General features: G+C 37.3%; 1 long non-coding RNA gene across 1 annotated transcript; it reads left to right on the forward strand.

Moving 5' to 3' along the window:
- The first annotated feature begins 3,363 nt into the window (after window positions 1-3,363).
- Window positions 3,364-6,921, forward strand: LOC137732985 (uncharacterized). Its single transcript, XR_011068359.1, has 3 exons — window positions 3,364-3,648; window positions 3,972-4,044; window positions 6,373-6,921. It is a non-coding gene; the product is annotated as an uncharacterized lncRNA (long non-coding RNA).
- Window positions 6,922-12,900: the final 5,979 nt, after the last annotated feature.

The raw sequence follows: 12,900 nt of genomic DNA on the forward strand, positions 1-12,900 counted from the left end.
GTGTAAATCATGTATTGATATCTCATAGAGTTGACTTCCTAGAATAGTCGATTTGTATCATATAAATCTTATATTCCACTGTACAAACTAATGAATCAAATGTTTGAGAATTCTCTCCACATATTCTTGCAATTATATCGTTCACCAAAACTCTAGCAATACCATTCTTTAACACTCTCTCCTCTTTGTTTCATATAAAATATATTTGAGACATCTATTCTCACATGCACAGAGCTCCAGCTTTTCTTTTTGGCTGACTTCTCTCACACACTTGATTCGAGAGAAATATAACAGCTACTACGTGATTTAACAAATTTAATCAAGCCATATGTTATTGAACTGAAATTAATCAATTTCAGAATTAATCGTGCATGCATGCATCGCAAGTCAAATCAAGAAGAAAAAAAAAGAGCGAGAGACATGCACGAGTTCGGTATAAAACATCACACACACTATATAATATATATAAAGCTTTTGTATTACAAGTAGGGCATTAGGAAACGATACAGACGATATAAAACTTCAAGATACACACGACGTGGAAGTAGAAAACGTTGAACTAGGGCATAATTTGTACTAGCTAGCTTTTCCTTCAGTAAACAGCTTTATGAAGCTGTGGAAGAGCTAGGTTAATTATTATAACAACAAAAGGACAACTAGCTAGGGCATTTGTTTCTCATACCATGTGTTTAAGCATGATATTTAACGGGCTAACCAATCAATAATAACGCCTATTATTTATCGGTTTACCGGTACGAGTAACATACACTACTGTGACGGATATCCCACCATAGATTATCGCTGCCTCGTCTGAGTTAATGGGCCTGTCAGGAGGAGCTCCATGACTGTTCTCCATGTTGGCTGCAGTCACCTGTCGTCGGTATCCTTGGTAATCATGATCACTGGTTGGAAGAGGTGTATTAGGACGAGGAGAAGAAACTTGACTCCCCATGTTGGCTAGAAATTCCAAATAATGAACTAGTACTAGTTTTGCTTAATTTGGATTCTACAAAATGGTTCGGGCCAAGCCCCATTATATAGGAGGACAGTCACTACATGCTGAAGCTTATATGTTATTAATTAAACAGTAGAGGTACCTCTTCACATGACGATTAAAAAATGGTTTTGTTTTTGAAATTTATACAGAAGATAAGTTATTCACTATAGATAAATATGATGGATGCAAGGAAATGCTATTTAAAAATATAGGACTTCATCTTTGAGATAATTCTATTTGAAAGAATACTTGACTTTTTACAAGAAAGGAAACTAATAATGTCTTATATAGACAAATCATAGTTTGACATGAATGCATATAAATTCTTTTAACTGTATTTTTATAAGTAATTTTAACATATACGTATTATGATTTATGTGATTTGCTGGTAAAGAATAACTCTTTATATATTAGGTGTCAAACACTGTTTATCATTCTCTCCACAAACCGAGTTTTAGTAATGTTCAAATTAAGCATGCTTCTGGACAGTATAGGATATTACATATGGTTTGTTCTTCTGCATCTACTGCCATTAGTATATAAATATAAGGGGTTTAAAATGGATTTTCCAGAACTTAGGAATAATTTGATGCCTCAGACGTAACAAATATAAGATCATCACGACAAGTAGTATGCCACGGTTGAGAATTAGAACCTTCTTCTTCTTTTTTTCTGTCTGCATGACCCGAAATATTATTAAGGTTCTTATAGTTGGTGCCACGCATCTTCTTTGGTCTTCTTTTTAATTTTTATATATTATCAAGGAAAGATGTTTAATCACTTCTGATTGTTTATGTGTGATTAATAAGCCAACAATTTAATAATTGAGTTGTTCTCTGGAAAGGGATCCTCTCCAGATCCCTTCCACCAAATCCACTAATCAGACCCTTGAAATTTGATCCAACGGCTAAAAACAGGATCTCTCTTTAAAAGTTATAATAATTTTAGCCGTTGGATCAAATTTCAAAGGTCTGGATTTGTGGATTTGGTGGAAGAGATCCGGAGATGATCCCTTTCCTTGGTCTCTATCCAATCTAATGCTCAAATATGCAGGTTGTTCCAAGTCTCTGTAGGGCCACAAACAAAGAAATAAAGCTAAAACATAAGAAATATATAGTGCAGTTTCTGCCTCTTTCGAATCCACGTTTATCATGCATCATCGATCCATCCTCAAGTTTTTATTTATTACCTCAAAATTCCCCTCAAATATCTGAACTAATTAAAGTAGTTAATATAAAACATAGTATCTTAAGGTTTACGCTAAGGGTGTGGCAATCAGTCATTCACCGGAGCCAATGTGAATCAGATTCCTCATTAATCGCTATAGGTTCATGAATTGATTTTCTTCATCAGATTCCTCATTAATCGCTATAGGTTTATGAATTGATTTTCTTCATCGATTACACCCAACTCAATATATATGTATCTAAATGGGAACATAAAATGTGCGTTTCAAAAACAGACAAATACACACACACACACACACACACATATACATTGAATTGATCACGTGCGTTTAGTTCATCTATTTAGAGTTTGAGAATAGCAATGAAATTGCATTCCTATAGTCTGTTACACTTGTTACATGGATGTGCATGCTTTTAATTCCCAAGAAGAAAAGAGAAAGAAACCCGCCTTGAGCTCTTTTGGGAATGCGCATTTCCCTCTCCTATAGAAAATAATTAGTTTTTGAAGGTTTAAGAAATTGTGTAACATTAGGACCTCGGAGAGAGAGAGGATGAAGAAGAAGCAAAGGAGGATTGTGGTAAAGGAGAATTTTCATAAACATCCGAGGAAGGGTACAGCGCATGAAAGGATTTTAGGCTAGGGCTAAGATACCATGTAGAATGTATAAAATTGGATGATTACTTTCATTAAGGAAACCCCTTATATGAACACCACAAACCATAAAGCCATAAGGAGCAGGATTCCTTTGTACTACGCCCCTTGAAATTCCATTTTGATGTTTGTTCCTATAACTCAAAAATCATCACTTTACTCATTGAAACTCAAAATTCATTCCACTTTGACTTGTGGACTCTTTCTTCACTCTGAATCTAGGGGTGGAAAAAATATTGAATTTCCCAAACCAAAGCAAAAAAATATCAGACCGAAAATCCCGAAACGTTCGGTACCCAATACCGAACCAAATCGAAAATTTCGGTATGGGAATTGGTTTCAAGTTTTCGTTTTTTCAGTATTCCCAATCCAAACCGAAAAAAATATATATATTATTTAATTTTTAAATATATATTTGAAATTGTAACAGCCGTCGGATTCGATTGAGATTTAATCTCAACCGTTGAATATAAATCAAACCCTACACTTACACTCTATCTCTCCCGTCTCTCTCGACACTCAGTTCACTCACTCTCTCTCACGGCTCACCTTAGACTCAAACCCTCACCTCACCACCCTCGTCGCCGATTTGTCTCTCCGTTTTCGAATCCGGCCACACAATTACCTAAGTCACATCTCTCTCGACTATCACCTCTCTGATCTCTCTCTCAGTCTCTCTCGACTTCTCATCCCACACAGAGTCACAGTGGAGGAGCCTTCCTTCACGAATCACGGCCACCGGCGCCATTCTCCTTCTCAATCTCTCTCGGTTCCAGTCATGCAGTGCACTGTGCAATTCTCCCCCAAATCAGGTAAAGTTCACATGCTAATTTAGGGTTTGAATTTTAATTTAGGGTTGGAATTCGAGTTTAGGGTTTGTGAAATTTAGCACTTAGAAGATAGAGTATACTGCATACTGAGCGTTTAAGGGTTGAATTGGTGGTTGGAATTCAAGATTAGGGCTTCTCTTCTGTCACAGACTCACAATTGAAGCATAAATTTGTTAAGGGTTGATAGTTCATAGTTCATAGTTGTAGCAATAATTACAGTTTCTGAAATGAATTTCGAAAGTTGGTGTAAATTGATGAATGGAGTTTAGAATTAACCGTGGGATTTTGGGATGTTTGTAGTGCAGCACCATAAATGCATTTACAGTTTGCATTTGGTCAGAAGCGAGAAAGGAGGAAGCACGCAAGCAAGAACTGGAGGTATTGTGGCAATACAGTCAATGTGTTAATTTGCATTTGCATTTGTATGCTAATGGAGTTGAACAAATAGGACTTGACTGTTGTGCAATCTGAATATTGCTATCATTTTTTTGAACTCAGCATTTACCTGCATTATTGCTGACAACGAAACGTGAGGACCTTTTCTTATATCTGTTATGCTCTCTCTCTCTCTCTCTCTTCATTTTGAATCTGATATAACGCATATGACTGTAGCTAGTATTAGGCATTAGCCATGGTTGCTCTCCTTGTTATGTTTTTATGAAAACAATTATCTACGAAAAGCTTGTTTCCTTTTTTTTTTTTTTTTTGGTAAGAATAGTTGCGAAAAATTATTGCAACCTGTGTACTTATTAATGAGATAGTGATTATTATGTTGAATGTTTGTGGATGAAGGTTACCATTTTATGATTTTATCCCACTATATTATGAATGTGACATTACATATTAGAATAGCCTGCAATTTATGTTGAAGAATATAAAAATTACAAGATCAATTGTATCATGATTCATGCCTTTCCAAATGAAGAATGATCAACATTTTAAATATGTTGGTTTAGGATCGGTATTAAATTTAGGATTCCCGAAAACTTCGGTTTGGGAATCGGGACTTACATTTCGGTTCGATATCCCATACCGAACCAACCCTACCTAAAACATATGTGATACCCAATAAGACTATATCACATGTGCAATAAATTTGACTATAAATTTTCATTATGCATTACATTTTATAATAAGAGAATATTAAGTTTAAAAGAAATTAAAGGGATAGAAAAAAAATAAAATAGAAATTGATTGGCTTGACACACCCAAGTCAAATCCACATTAGAAATTAACATATTTAAGGCAATATGGAGCAAATTTTGAGTTTTATAAAGACGACTTTCAAGTTTCAGGGGGCAAAGTGAGATCAAAATTGATTTCTAGGCGCAAAATGAAGCGAACTTTGAGTTTAAGAGAGTAAAGTAGTGATTTTTGAGTTACAGAGAGTAAATTGAGATTGAAATCGAATTCTAGAGGGTGTAGCTCAAAATAATTAAGACTAGAATAAATTAAAAAGTTCTATAGACGTGTACAAGTAAATATAATGTTAAGAATCTTATTGAGGAGCTAGGTATTCTTTTAGTTTTCTTAAAATAATGAGAATTAGAATATTATTAAAAAAAATTAAACACATTTGAATCTTATTCTCCACTAGGGTAAGTAATAGATTGTCCTGATGTTTATGATTTTTCTCTTCAACGTACTAAGTTTCGGATTCAAACTCTAATACATTCCTTTTAATGTAGATTAATATTAAATATCGCTTATATTAAAAAAGTATGATTTAACACTGAAATGCATATTAAATGATCATTCCAAAATATCCTATTTTCTGTAGTTTAAACACTAGAAAGTGTTAAACTTATTCCAGCAATCAGATTCAGTTACATAAACCACTACCAAGATCAAAACACAGAACACTAATCCTTATAAAGTGAAACATACTAACCTGAAGAATTTCCATTGGAAGCAGCCATGGGTGTTCACTATTAATCTAAACGCAGCAACTCTTCTTCTCTCTGTCAGGATGCTTTTACTCTAACCAAGAATAGGACTTAGTTCCAACAAGAGCACGCACCTGTGAGAGGAGAGAATGCCATATATATATACACATATCCTTCTCATATTAGCATGTGGATTCCCTATTAAAATCCTTATGGGAAACAACTTATGTTTTCCTATATCAGTTTACTACTGCAATAAAATCCCTTATTGACAAGAACTGATATTCATCTTCATATAAGACTTTTTTATCCTTATTGGATTTGAATAGCTAATGCCCGATCATCTTATCTCATGTTTATACTCTTACAGAAAGAACATCTTTCATTTTCAGTTTGAATGAGAATTTTTCACTCATCCCTGACTCCTAGTAAGTATATATGTCGTAAAAATATTTTAATATATAGACGTGGGGTAAAACTTGAATGCAAAACATTCGAACACATTGTTTTGGTTAAATAATTTCCCCGATTCTGTAGAAATGAACATCACATGGATAGGCTCCAGTTATCAAGAGTAGAGATTGAAAGAGACTTTAAAATTTTGATGCCAGTTCTTAAATAGAGATCAATGCGCCTTGGAAAATTCAATCAATTGTCCAAGATATTTGGTATCTAATAGATTACAGGAAGGGAATAACTGAAAGAAAGATTAGCTATACATCAAACCTTATGCTCATAATGTGGGAGTATCGTTTGCACTGGATGCGGGGTCCCTCTCCATGGAATCTGACTCATCGATGGCGATACAATTGGTCTGTAGGCCAGATGAATGCTTTGCGGTGGAAGGGGTATTGGTGGATGAACTTCGTCGTCTTCCGAGATTACTTTCAACCATGTCAAGAGACAGGCCAATGGTGTAATTCACAATGTTGCTTGATACAGTTATGGATTTTTCAATTTGGATTGAAGAAGGTCCGACGTGGCTTATAAACGCTGTCCAGGATGGTCTCGAAATCAGCTTATAATAACCATAATGTACATGTGGTAATATCTAATTCATTTGGTTGTTATAAGTTGGTTGTATGGATTGAGTTTGCATGTTAGAAATAGGTGGGTTTGCAAGAAAGGGTTGTATTATAATTCTGTCATTGGTTGGTTTACTCAAAATCAATATTATTGTTAGGCATTTGTGAGACATCTTGTAATACACACTATTGGTGTTTGGGTTAATATTTGAATATTGGGCTTAAATAAAAGAAAGCTCAAGGATGCCAAATTAAAGGAAGACTTGCCCGAAGCCCATTGAGTCCAGAAGCAAATTGATTCCTTTTTCAGCCAAGATATAAGTCACGTGGCTATAATTGAAATGACAAGTGATAGAGACTAGCCTACTACCAGCCAAAGAGCACTTTCAAGTGGCATTGCAAGTAAAAAGTTGATGACTCACTACCCTCTGAGTGTTTTCAGCAAGAGCAAAGGCTACAGCAGTCGGGCCAAACTGCCTATAAAAGGAAGAAGAGACAACAAGGACAAGGACACTCAACCAATCAAATAAACAAACATACAAACTTTGCTCTCAAGCCAGATTTGCATCCAAAAGCTGAAATCAACCCAGATTCGTTCTTTCCAGTGATAGTTCTCTGAAAAGCTATCTTTTGTCTAGTTTAAAAGCTCTACTATCTCCTTTAGAGGTGTAGTATCGATTCCCTCGTGTAAACTTGTTTACCATCCATCCCTTTTTAGCATATAACCCTTGTAAATTCAAAGAGAAATGATTGCAAAAAGTTCAACCTTGCCAGACAAGGTGAAATCTTGCCCGAGGCTTTTTGTTTTCTAAATTAGTAGATCTATTACTTAATGCATTCTTCAACATGTATTCAAGTTTATTTCCACCTGTTTTTCTACTTTAAAAGCTCAACTTGCATCTGGATCTGGTTAGCTTGATGGATATGTTTTCATTAACTGTAATCTAGAACCAAACTAGTAATTTAAGGGGCTCTGGACTCCCTTCATTTGAACATACAAGACTATGAATTAAAAGTCCTTGTTTACAAGGCAAGAAAAAGAACTTAATGTAGACTTAACCCATCCATGACAATCCTTTGATAGCAAGAAGTTTGAGAAACTTGGGGCACAAGTAATCAACTTAAAACACATTTGTTCTACATCTGTTATACTGAGATAGCAGTGGCACGCCTAGCACTAAGTTCATTTTGATTGTGAGCCTCAAGACCTACACCTAAAGCCCCACAAAGGCACCTTTCAGAGTTAACTTTGTCCTCTTCTTGTAGCATATCAACAAGCAAGAGCCCGACTACACATCCAAAGTGCCAATCCTTTTGGGAGCTGTGATGAGGTCTGAGAATCCTTCTCCAAAGAAATCTTTGCCCTAACATAGTTTTGGTACGCTCGGTGGGACCCATTTAGTTTTGTATGCCAAGAAGGAAAAGGAAAGAGAGACCCTTCAAGTGGAACACAAAATATGGGCCACCCAAGTATCTACCAAGATCAAACATGACAGATCAACCGGAAGATTTCCCTTCCTTACGAGGACCAACTATTATGGAGATTTAGACTTCATCTAAGAAGTTAGGAGGAAAGGTGACTAATGAAGACTTGCAAGCTATCATGATGCAAGTATTGAAAACTATGGAAAATATTACTTTGGAAACCAGAGGAGAAGTGAGTAGGCTATTTTCCTTAACAGATAGTCTACAAAGAAGATTAGATCTAGAGTACTCTACCCCAAAAAAATGGTTATGCCAGAGAAATGATGAGAGAAGCAAGCCCAGAGAAAGAACCAGTTATCCCCCTATTTCCTTTGCTTGAGGAAAAAAAGATAAGGGAAAAAACAAGGAGGGATTTGGAATTAGTCAGCCAGTATTAGATGAAATTTGGGAAACAGAGTTGCTTGACGCCCTATTATTTTCACTAGATAGTGGGGCAAAGCGGGCAAGAAAAAAAGAAGTATGAGATGTCCTAGTTAATTGGAGAATCCAGCGGGAAAGGTGAGCTCACAACTGTGGACAAACATCCCCCTTATAGGCCACCACCATTGGCTAATAAAGAAGGAAGAACCAGATGGAGAAAGCCCGAATCAAAAAAGGAAACTTTCTCGGGCAATAATCGTAGCCCGAAGTTGGAACTTCCTCATACGTTACATAATAATACAATCAATCAGCAACTCAGAGATAAGTTAGCCGAGTGAAGAAGGATGATAATCCATAATTCTCAACCTCAAGCTCGCCCGCTATTTAGGATCACCTACTAGAAGCCATATCCTGAGTATATTGATAAGCAAAATCATTTTCCCCTCAACTTCAAGATTCCCGTGTTCCCCACTTTTAGTGGAGAATATGGCAGTGTATCCTCTAGAGATCACATTTTCAAGTTCTCTAACCATTGTGTAGCATTTGAAGACAATCCTAATTATAAGTTAAGATTGTTTCGGAACTCGTTGGTCAGCCTAGCATCTCAGTGGTGTTCGCTGTTGCCAGCCCAATTCCATTGCTAACTAGAGGCAAATGAAGATGGCTTTTCATGAACAATTTTATAGGATAGAGCCCGAAATGACTATCAACGATCTAGTAGAGGTAAAACAATATGAGTATGAGTTTACAGAAGACTTCATGATGAGGTTTAGAAAGACAAAGATGAGGTGCCAATTCCCTATCAATCATGCCCAACTTATATCTATTGCTCAAAAGGCTTTAAGGCTGCCTTTGAGGAAAAAGTGTTATGATGTACAATTCAATAAACTGCAAAAGTTGGTGATTGCTGCCACAAAGTATGAGAAGCTATTGATTGAAGAACAACAAGTGAAGCACTCATCTAAGGTGCCTTTTTTCTACAAAAATAAAGCTACAATTGACCAAATAAAATTTAAAGGAATAGATTTAGAAGAAAGTGATGGTCATGGAAGAGAGGGAATAGAGATATGTTCAGCAGAAATGACCACTCCCTTTAAACCTCTAATAATGAAGAGATTGGTCTAGTCGGTCAAAGATTAGAAGATGGTAATGAATGATGGTGAATTTGTACCTATGAAACCCCTCAAGTATCAGAGTTATTCTTTTGATCTAAACAAGGCCTCAGAAATCTATGAAGAATTGGTACGGGCAAAAGTAATTTTGCCCGACAGCACCAAGAAGATGCCTAAACCAGAAGAATTAAGAGGAAATAAATATTGCAAGCTACACTCTATAGCTAACTGTGTCCAGTTCAGGGACTGGATACAATACCTCATAGGCAATGGGAAGTTGCTCTTGGAGAAACCCCGGGCTAATATAATGATTGACATAGATCCCTTCTTAGAAACCCTAATAAAAATGATCAACTTAACTTGGGCAGAGAAAGGGAAAGGAAAAGCCACCTAGGAGGTAAAAGCAGAAAGAAAGCAAGTTGACAGACCTACAGAATGAGCTATCAAGTTGCCCGAGAAACCCAAAGCAGCTATAGTTAAAGGGTTTGTGTTGTGTAATAGGTGCCAATGTGAATGTGACCTAAAAGTACCAACATCAGAGCTATCATTGATCAAGAATTGATCAGAATAAGAGAGAAAGAAGAGCAACAAGCCCGCAGAAACATCATGCGGGCAGCTGAGAATGAGACTTTCGGGAATGTTATCTAAAGATTAGGAGGAGATTTTGAACCAAAAAACTTGTCTGAAGTATTCAGAAACCATGAAGCCTAGGAAGAAGTGGAAGATAAAGAAGCCAAAATACCAAGATGGGTGGAGGTTAGGCCTCTCTAGCCAAGTTATGAAGGTGGTAATGTCATAATGAAGGGAAAAACAAGGAACCTAATATCCCTAGTCACCAAGAAAGATTCTACCTGACTTGGGCGGAAATGGTATGTAGTTGGAAAGGATGGAAGACCTATCAAGGAAATGAGAGCTTCTATGATTAGGAGAGTCCAGAGGCAGCATAAAGCTCATATGAATTCCCTCAGAGTTCCTACTACATCAGAAACCTCTGAAAATGTGAAGTTTGAGAAAGTACCTCGTGGGGGAAGAAATCAACTTTAATGGAGAAGCAAAAAAGAGGTCGAAAGAGCTAATAGCAAGACTGAAGAAGAAGGAAATCATGTGCTACAAAGCCCTCATCTGGGAAAATATAGAATCTTGAGGAGAGCTCACAAGGATATGGTAATGATGCCAACCCCAAAATGAAGTCCAGAACCAATATATTTTGGAATTGTCTCGCCTGAAAGGAGAATGCCCTTACCTTTGTTGGTTGATACTCTTTGTGAAGTCCTAGAGCAAGTGCAGGACTTTGGTATAACTCGAGAAGAAAAGTTGCATGAACTAATGTTGTCAAAAGAAGCACAGGCCTAGTTAGATGAATTCATGGACCACATTGGGGGCAAGAACGAGGATTTACTTAAACCTAGCAACTTCCACATAAACATGACATATGTTCTATCTGCTATGTTTTGCGTGGAGCCTGATCAACCTGCCACGATGGAAGGTGATTACTTGGCAACAGAACCTATGATGACACATGTTAGTAAGCAGAAAAATGAAAGTCGGGCAGAACAAGTTTGCCCAAGTTTGCAAAGAAAGAACTAAGAGGGCATATTCAGATAAAATGGTCTTCAGCCGCCCGAGTCTGGCCCTAGCTAACCATCTCAGGCCTATATATGTAACTACTCATTTGGAGGAAGTACCCTTTAAAAGGATCTTGATTAATGGAGGAGCTGTGGTCAATGTAATACCATTAAAACAGATGAAGAAGTTAGGAAGAAGTAAAGAAGATCTTATTTCTACTGACTTAACAGTCTCTAGCTTTTCTAGAGCCATTACCAGAACTCATGGAATATTACCTTTGGAGGTTGACTTGGATCCGTCAGAGTCTCTTTATACCATCCATTTGCATCAACGGGTAGTTGTTTACTATGAAGAATGAACTATGGGACCAGGATTTCGGGAAATGGTGGAGGCCGAGTCACGGCCATTCGTTCCTATAACTAATGTTGCAGAAACTAGTTTCTACAATCCTAGTATTGGGATTCTCTAATGCCTAGGAACTAATAAGAACGGCTGCCTGACTAAGGTGACGACCCAAAAGCTCGTAGAACAAGGATTGGTCCTCACTAGGGAAGAATGGGACAAGCCCCATATCGTCCTAACTCCCCAACACCAGTAATGTCAGAACAAATAAGGAATGACCAAGTAGTTGTAGTCAGGTCCTTAATCAAGAGACTGTTGGTGTATGGGAAAGAGAGAAAGCAAAAAAGGGAGAATTCAACTAAGGAAGAAGAAGATTGATAGGTTGGTGATCATGTAAAATGTTACACCAAGCTTTACAAATATGCTAACATGTGAAAGCAACATACGAGAATAAATATTGTCGATCTCCATTCAAACCAGTAGGCAAATTTAATAATGAATATAACCACTTCACCTAATTCGAGACTTCATACCTAGAAATCCGAAGGTTAAGAATCCCACTAAACCATATGGTCTCTACCCAGGGGCATTGTAATATTAAATGCTCAATTGACTCCACCTAGTTATGGCATATTAGGTAACTCAAATTCGGGGAGGAATGCCGCTGATACAAAGCCTCCATCATAGCCAAAGCTCCATGAAGGATTCTCCACATAAAATGCCAAATCTTTGCCGAGACTTGTAACTTCCAGATGAACTTCCATAATCGCCTCGGTATAAGTCAGGATGAAACATAAAATTGCCAAGGCGAGGGACGCAATTAAGATTGAGCCCAGTGGTATCCAGTTTTCACAGAGTAGTGACTGTTCTTGGTAGCCAGCCAAATGAACCTATCATCACTTCTAGCATCACCAATGGGCGTATCACGAATAGCATGAAGAACCTCCACCGAGACAAAGGGTTGAAGTGAAGTGAGATTCCATGATCTGGATGAAGAACTAAAAAAAGATTCCACCCAGCTATTCATAGTGAACTACACCGCACCATCAGGAAGAGGATGACCCAAAGGTAAAGACAGGATTCACCGGTCAACCTAAAGTTGTACATTCCATTCATCCATGATTTGCCAAAGGGCCCCTTTCAACAGAATATCTCTTCCAGCTAATAAACTTCTCCAAGCCCAAGATGCCATATCATCCAGAAAATAACAATGTGGGAAATACCTGGCCTTAAGAACCGAAGCCCATAACAAAGTCGGGTCAGAGAGCAATCTCCAACATTGCTTGGAAAGCAGAGCATCATTAAAGGTTTTGAAGTTCCTGAAACCCAAACCTCCCTCGCATTTCGGAAGTCCCAATATGTGTTTAGCAACCTAATGAGTTTTCCGCTCGCCTGATCTTTGCCACCACCAAAATGCAGCAATCATGGAGTCTAACTCATTACAAATTGCATCCGGAA

This window comes from Pyrus communis, chromosome 4, assembly GCF_963583255.1.
Source record: "Pyrus communis chromosome 4, drPyrComm1.1, whole genome shotgun sequence".
NCBI lineage: Eukaryota > Viridiplantae > Streptophyta > Magnoliopsida > Rosales > Rosaceae > Pyrus > Pyrus communis.